Source organism: Bos taurus, chromosome 10, assembly GCF_002263795.3.
Source record: "Bos taurus isolate L1 Dominette 01449 registration number 42190680 breed Hereford chromosome 10, ARS-UCD2.0, whole genome shotgun sequence".
Taxonomy (NCBI): domain Eukaryota; kingdom Metazoa; phylum Chordata; class Mammalia; order Artiodactyla; family Bovidae; genus Bos; species Bos taurus.
Genome location: NC_037337.1, coordinates 31,371,265 through 31,380,067, shown reverse-complemented (window position 1 = coordinate 31,380,067; position 8,803 = coordinate 31,371,265). Strand labels below are relative to the sequence as shown.

At 36.7% G+C, this 8,803-nt stretch overlaps 1 non-coding gene across 1 annotated transcript; it reads right to left on the bottom strand.

Annotated features, from left to right (window-relative positions):
- Positions 1–8,478: 8,478 nt before the first annotated feature.
- TRNAS-AGA (transfer RNA serine (anticodon AGA)) lies at positions 8,479–8,550 on the bottom strand. The gene has a single exon. It is a non-coding gene; the product is annotated as a tRNA-Ser (tRNA).
- Positions 8,551–8,803: the final 253 nt, after the last annotated feature.

Sequence of the window (8,803 nt, the reverse complement as noted above, 5' to 3'; positions counted from 1 at the left end):
AAAAATTTTAGAACTACCAAAAAATTGCAAAAATGTTGCAGAGAGTTCCCATATACCCCACACCCAAGTACTACAATACATTTGTCACAACTAATATCAATAATGGTACATTAGTAATAATTAAGTCCCATACTTTATTTAGGTTTCCTTAGTTTTTACATACCCTGGAGAAGGAAATGGCAATCCACTTCAGTATTCTTGCCTGGCAAATCCCATGGACAGAAGAGTTTGTTGGGCTACAGTCTACGGGGTCACAAAAAAGTTGGACACGACTGAGCAGCTGAGCACAGTGTAGTTTTTACCTAGTGTCTATTTTGATTCTAGGAGCCCATCCAGGATATCACCTTATATTTAGTTATAAAATCTCCTTAGGCTCCTCTAGACTGGGAAAGTTTCTCAGACTTCTCTTGTTTTTGATGACCTTGATGAGGTCTGGTCAGGTGTTTTGCACAATGTCTTTAATTTGGGTTTGTCTGATGCATTTCTTATGGCTAGATGGGGTTATGGGATATAGAAAGGAAGACTACAAAGCTAAATCACCCCATCACATGATATCAAGGTACATGCTATCCACATGACCACTGATTACTGATGACTTATCAACATAACTCTTAACCTGGATCACCCTGCTAAAGTAGTGTTTGCCAGTTTTCTCCACTATAAATTATTCTTTTCCTCCCTTTCCATACTGTACCTTTAGAACAAAGTTCCCATGAGCATCTCACACTTGAGCAGTGGTGAATTATGTTCTACTTCCTTGAGGGGAAGTACCTATATACATTAGTTGGAATTGTTCAACAGATAGTCTTTAAGTGTAAAAAATTCACTTTGTGATAATGTATATAATATGTCAGATATATGTATTTTTAAAAGGATGATAGGTAGACCAATAGATATAGGGAAAGATAATGTAGTGAATATGTAAGGACACATAAACCAAAAACATGTTTTTCTTTAGGAGTAGGAACTAGAATAGCATGGGATGATGCCTTATTTACCACTGAATACAATACTTCAATTTTGTGTTTTCTTATTTACTTTGTCCTTCTATTTTTTTTTTAAGTATTTAAAATGTAATCATGTATGGATGTAGGTCAAGACAATACAGAGGAGAGATGAATGGTCACAATGCTTTATGGATATTGTGTTATAATGAAGAATAGTAACAGATCAGTGATTTCAATGATCATTTTCTGCACCTCATGATGGATCCCAGAGCACCTTAATGTATACAAGTTAGAAGCCAATGTTAATGGCTAGTTTTGATAATGAATAGTGTATGCCAGAGTTGTATGCCTGTGTTTGGTGGTAAAGGCAATTGGGCAAGAGAATCAATAGCCTGATTAAAAACAGAAAGCCCAAGAGTCTTCTAAACCTAAAATTTTGATTTGCTATTTTAGTACATGTCATTGAATGTACAAAGTACCCCGGTCACCAGATTTACTAGGAGAATTATCCTCCACGTAGGTGTCAACAAAGATTAATATTGGCATTGATAAGGAGAAACACTCGTGTTAGATTATTCCCTTGAAACATGCTTTATTTTATATTGTAGAACCAGTGATTCCCAGGGGATAAATAATCTGAATTGCACCTTACAGATGCATTACAGAGCTCATGTTTGTTTTGAGTTTCTACTGAAGTAAGCTTTCACTATTCCACGTTAGATAGGAGATAGGGATTATGTTGTTCAATGGTTCATTAATGGGAGTAAACTAAGGGACTAAAAGAAACCCTTCTAAATTGGGGAGCAAAATATTGTGACAAGAGTTAATCTAGATAAAATAAGAATAATGAAAAGAGACTGAATTTAAAAAGAAAAAGAAAGTAAAGTGGGATAGTTTTTAGGAAATACCAAAACTGATCATTTCCGATGATTGAGAAGGGAGAAATAGACATTGAGAAGAAATTGAATATATTTGCCCTCTGATAGCAGGAACCTACTTGATTTTATATAGCTTTCTGCACAGGCCTTTGCATAGATTAAGCACTGTTTTAATATTGATTGTTTAACCTTATATTGGAGAAGGAAAAGGCAACCCACTCCAGTAGTCTTGCCTGGAGAATCCCAGGGACAGAAGAGCCTGGTGGGCTGCTGTCTATGGGGTCGCACAGAGTCTGACACGACTGAAGCGACTTAGTGGCAGCAGCAGCAGCAGCCTTATATAAACTGTGGTGGTGTCTGAAGATGCTAATTTTCTACATGATACATAAATAGTTGAAGAGAAAAAGGAGAAACCATAAGGCTGACCAAAGAAAGTAGGTCCAAGAAACAAGCACAGAGTAACACATTTTTATAAAACTGGGTTGCTGAGAACATATTTTAGATCTTCTGGTCATCTCAGGAAGTCACAGCTTCTCTTCAGATTAATGTATATGATCACAGATTTCTTTCTAAAATTATAGCCATAACCAGACAAAGCGCACTCTAAATAAAATTCTGTGCCAAATTTCAACTAGTATCAAATGAGTTCTATGTTCTCTGACACACAGAGTATATATAATAAACTGGCAGTTCTTTAATTGAGAGAAGATTATAACTTAATTTTTATACCATCTCACTATAAAATTTTATCAATGCTGTTCCATTAGGAATGGATACAGGAGTAATGTTGTCTCCTAATATGTTATTTTATGTCAGCATCAGATTCACAAGTGGAACTAAAGGGTCTTACGATGAAGCCTTTACTCTATAAGCTTAGCAATATTTGCAAAAAATTTGGAGCTTATTTCATGATAAGTCTAAAAAAAAATTGTATGGCATTTGAATGAAGGCATTACATATCCCTGAAATCTAAAGTGGATAACATATATGGAGGGGTAATGATTTATCTGATTTAAAAAGTTAATGTCATTTTAATTTCCAGACATGTCAATCATTAGAGTATTAATGATTGGAATATAAATGATCTTAATCATATACTTTATACACAAAATAGGTATTTTATTTTAATTGTACTGTTGAATGGTGTTTGGCTGTATGGATCTCGGTCAAAAAACAGAATGTGTTTCATCTAGTGCTTTAGTATTTCTAGTAGATGAGACTATGTCATTAGGCACTACATATTGATTTTAATTAGAATAGGCACACCACCATTAATATGAGTTGTGATGCCACTAAGCCAGTTGTCAAGGGGGGATTAATTAATTAATTATAAATTAATTAATTGAGAGTGAATTAAATCAACCTAGCAAAATGAATATAGAACTCAGGGAGGAGGGTTAAACTCACAAAGCAGATTGAAAACCCAAGACAATCTAAATTTTTAATCAAGACAGAAGAAAATAAAGCAACTCATTACAAAAGAGTACCTGTTGTTTTTGAGAAAGGAAAGCAAAAGCAAAAAAAAGCAATAAGTTAAATTTAAACATTTCCATTAAAAATAGGAAATGAAATTGTGGAAAATACTAAGATTTTGTCACTCCATGTTTTAGACCTAAAAAGATAAATTGTACTTAATAACACTCTTCACAGATTTAATCACATCATTTTCTGTTTATGGTTACAGAGGAAATTCACTCACATGCTTAAAAGGAAATAAATACATCAAATTGAAGAAAAAGTCTTTTAAAGGGAGAGTTGTGCCCTCTTTTTTAAATGAGTTTCCCTCTAGTTACTGGATTCCAATGTTTATGAAACTCAATGCTTCAGGGCTGAGCAACATAGATGTTTGACTAACAATTGAAGGCTATATTTGAGAAAAAAAATTACATGTAAACAAATTTTATGACTTCAGTTATGAAAAATATACATTAAATAGACAAGCTGATAATATATTAAAATGAAAAGATTGTGTTAAAAATGATGCTTTTACTAAAAATGTGCTTAATATTTCTGTGCCTGCACACATACACACAAAGAAAAATAATCAGATTTCCTAAAGACCAATGAAAGATCATACGTCAATTACAACCTATTAGTTAGGATTGAGATAAATAGTCCAAAGTGAAAATTAAACTCAGATGTGTATGAGCCTCTGATTTCAAAAAAAAAAAAAAGTATATATATATATACACACACATACATGTTCTAGATAGTCTATACTTGTAGACAATGCCTTTCTAGGGACAAGGCATTGGAAATGAATGCCAGGAAGAGAAAAACTATTTGCTCTTGCTATATCTGCCTGCAAACATAATGTTACTTCTGCTAAAACATAAGCAGAAACCATTAATAAGCAGTGCTAAACTTTATTAGATCTTTGTTAGACAATCAATAAACAGAGTGGCAAAATGTCAAATGGCAAGAAAAGAGCATGCCTCTTAGTGCCCTTAACAGGTTTAAGGATGGCAATCCACTCCAGTACTCTTGCCTGGAATATCCCATGGATGGAAGTGCCTGGTGGGCTGCAGTCCATGGGGTTGCTAAGAGTCAGACACGACTGAGCAGTTTCACTTTCACTTTCACTTTGGTCAAAGGAACACACTGCATTACCCCACAGGTATCCCCGATTTAAACTTAAAAGCAGGGTATGATATGAACCTGCCTATAGTAACTGCCTATTGGTCTTCCCTGGTGGCTCAGATGGTAAAGAATCTGCCTGCAGTGCAGGAGACCTGGGTTCAATCCTTGGGTCAGGAAGATGCCCTGGAGAAAAAAATGGCTACCCATTCCAATATTCATGCCTAGAGAATTCCATGGACAAAGGAGCCTGGTGGACTACAGTCCATAGGGTCACAAAGAGTCAGATACAGCTGAACAACTAACACTTTGACTTTTCATAATCACTAAATTTGTCTGTAATCACAAAAAGGCAGTTGCAATTTGTCCTAGAATAGTTGAGAGTGACTCTGTAGTACCTTCAAAAACGCACTGTAATTTCTCAAATATGAATTAGTTTGTTAATTTAATAACTGTTTATTGTGCATATATTATGATTCATACACTGTTCCAAGAGACTGGGATATATGTGTAATTTTTTCTTAAATATCTCTGCCCTTAAGAATTTTATATTCTAGCAAATTGACATAAAATATCAACAAAGGAAAAGCATAAAAAGCAACTAATGTATTACTAATATATTAGAAATAAGTTGGTGAAAAAAAAGAAAAAGTAGATTAGAGTATGAGAATTTAGGATAAGGATTCAATTTTAAATTTGGTGATCACGGTATACTTCTTACCTCATTAAGAACATCAGACTTGGAATATTTTTATTCCATATAGAAGATACAGCCCCCAAAAGTTCTGAAATGAATAAAAGGTTTTGAAATGATTACCTGATTACCTGCCTGGCATATTCGGGGAAACAAGGTGAATAAGAGTAGTAAAAACATCAAAGAGAATTTGAGGGGCCAGAATGTGTAGAGCTATCCCCAAGTAAAGATCAGAATGAATCTTTGTTTATTTCCAAGGCAAACCATTCATATCATAGTAATACAAGTCTATGACCCAACCAGTTGAAAAAGCTGAAGTTGAATGGTTCTATGAAGACCTACAAGACCTTCTAGAATTAACACCCCCCAAAAATGATGTCCTTTTCATTATTGGGGAATGGAATGCAAAAGTAGGAAGTTAAGAGATACCTGGAGGAATGGGCAAGTTTGGCTTTGGAGTACAAAATGAAGCAGGTCAAAGGCTAACAGAGTTTTGCAAAGAGAATGCACTGGTCATAACAAACACCCTCTTTCGAAAACACAAGAGAGGATTCTACACATGGGCATCACCAGATGGTCAATACCGAAATCAGATTGATTATATTCTTTGTAGCCAAATATGGAGAAGCTCTATACAGTCAGCAAAAACAAAACCAAGAGCTGACTGTAGCTCAGATCATGAGCTCTTCATTGCCAAATTCAGACGTAAATTGAAGAAAGAAGGGAAAACCACTAGACCATTCAGGCAGGATCTATATCAAATCCCTCATGATTATACAGTTGAGGTGACAAATAAATTCAAGGGATTAGATTTGAAAGACGGAGTACCTGAAGAAATATGGACGGAGATATCAAGACCATCCCCAAGAAAAAGAAATGCAAAACGCAAAATGATTGTTTGAGGAGGGCTTACCAATAGGTGAGAAAAGAAGAGAAGCTAAAGCAAAGGAGAAAAGGAAAGATATACCAATTTGAATGCAGAATTCCAAAGAATAGTAAGGAGAGATAAGAAAGCCTTCTTCAGTGATCAGTGCAAAGAAATAGAGGAAAACAACAGAATGGGAAAGACTAGAGAGCTCTTCAAGAAAATTAGACATACCAAGGGAACATTTCATGCAAAGCTGGTCACAATAAAGGACAGAAAATGTATGGCCCTAACAGAAGCAGAAGATATCAGGAAGAGGTGGCAAGAATACACAGAAGAACTGTACAAAAAAATTTCATAACCCAGATAACCACAATGGTGTGAGCACTGACCTAGAGCCAGACATCCTGGAATGCAAAGTCAAGTGGGCCTTGGGAAGCATCACTATGAACAAACCTAGTAGAGGTGATGGAATTCCAGTTGAGCTATTTCAAATCCTAAAAGATGGTGTGTGAAAGTGCTATACTCCATATGCCAGCAAATTTGGAAAACTCCAGGCCACAGTACTGAAAAAGGTCAGTTTTAATTCCAGTCCCTAAGAAAGGCAATGCCAAAGAATTGTGTGAGATGAGTATCTCACACACTAGCAAGGTGATGTTCAAAATTCTCCAAGTCAGGCCTCAACAGTACATGAGCCATGAACATTCTGATGTTCAAGCTAGATTTAGAAAATGCAGAGTAACCAGAGATCAAATTGCCAACATCCATTGATCATAGAAAAAGCAAGAGAGTTCCATAAAAACATCTACTTCTGCTTTATTGACTATGCCAAAGCCTTTGACTGTGTGGATCACAAAAATGTGTGAACCATTCTTAAAGAGATGAGAATACCTGACCACCTTACCAGCCTGCTGAGAAATCTGTATGCAGATCAAGAAGCAACAGTTAGAACTGGACACCGAACAACAGACTGGTTCCAAATCAGGAAAGGAGTACTTCAAGGCTGTATATTGTCACCTTGTTTATTTAACTTATATGCAGAATACATCAAGGGAAATGACGAGGTTGATGAAGCACAAGCTAGAATCAAGATCGCCAGGAGAAATGTCAATAACCTCAGATACTCAGATGACACCACCCTTACGGTAGAAAGTGAAGAAGAACTAAAGAAATTCTTGATGAAAAATGAAAGCGGAGAGTGAAAAAGTTGGCTTAAAACTCAACATTCAGAAAACTAAGATCATGGCATCTAGTCCCATCACTTTGTGGCAAATAGATGGGGAAACAATGGAAACAGTCACAGACTTTTTTGGGGGCTCTAAAATGCTGCAGATGGTAACTGCAGCCATGAAATTAAAAGTCACTTGCTCCTTGGAAGGAAGCTATGACCAACTTAGACAGCATATTAAAACACAGAGACATTACTTTGCCAACAAATGTCATCTAATCAAATCTATGGTTTTTCCAGTATTCAAGTGTGGATGTGAGATTGGACTATAAAGAAAGCTGAGTGCCGAAGAACTGATGCTTTTGAATTCCTGTGTTGGAGAGGATTCTTGAGAGTCCCTTAGACAGCAAGGAGATCCAACTAGTCCATCCTAAAGGAAATAAGTCTTGAATATTCATTGGAAGAACTGATGCTGAAGCTGAAACTCTAAAACTTTGGCCACCTCACGCGAAGAGCTGACTCACTGGAAAAGACCCTAACACTAGGAAAGACTGAAGGTTGGAGAAGAAGGGGATGACAGAGGATGAGATCATTGGATGGCATCACCAACTCAATGGACATGAGTTTGAGCAAGCTCCGGGAGTTGGTGATGGACAGGGAAGTCTGGCGTTCTGCAGTCCATGGGCTCGCAAACAGTCTGACATGACTGAGCAACTGAACTGAACACTTGAATAAAACAGAGAACCATTATATGATTTGGGCGAAGAGAGCTAATGGGATGTTCCATTTCAAAAGGATCACCATGGCTGCTCTGCTGATGATAAGGGGCAAGGGTAGGCACAGAGAGATCAGTTAAGAGGAGATTGTGATAGTCCAGAAGAGAAACCATGAAGGCTTACAGCAGGGTGGTATCAGTAGAGACCGTAAAAATTGATCCAATGATTCTATTCTAAATATATTTAAGTGGTAATGCCAACAGGATTTGCTAACATAGTGAATATGGGGTATGAAAGAGAGAGGAAAAAAAAAGGATGATACCATGACACCAAGGTGTTTGACCTGAACACTGGGGAGGATGCCATTGCCTTCAACGGGGAGAGGACAAACTAAGAAAGAGCACGTTTCAGAGAAAAGATATGATTTGGGCAGGCTGAGTTTGAGTTAATAGATATCTATAAAGAAATATATATATATATATATATATATATAATGAAAAGTGAAAGCGAAGTCACTCAGTCGTGTCCGACTCTTTGCGACCTCATGGACTGTAGCCTACCAGGCTCCTCCCTCCATGAGATTCGCCAGGCCAGAGTACTGGAGTGGGTTGCCATTTCCTTTTCCAGGGGATCTTCCCAATCCAGGGATCGAACCTGGGTCTCCTGCATTCTAGGCAGACGCTTTAACCTCTGAGCCACCAGGGAAGCCCATATATATAATAGGTATCTATAAAAACTAGATACCATATGAAATAATGGTGAAAATCATATTTTATGCCTTGATTCTGGATATCACCATAGGATTGAGTGTTGACAGAGAATTGGAAAGGATCAAGGACTAAATACTGGATCACACCAGCATCCTACTCCTTGAAGAAAAGAAGAGGGATCAACAAAAAGCACAAATGGATTGATAAATGAGGTAGGAGGAAAACTGAAAGAGTATGAGGTCCTAGAA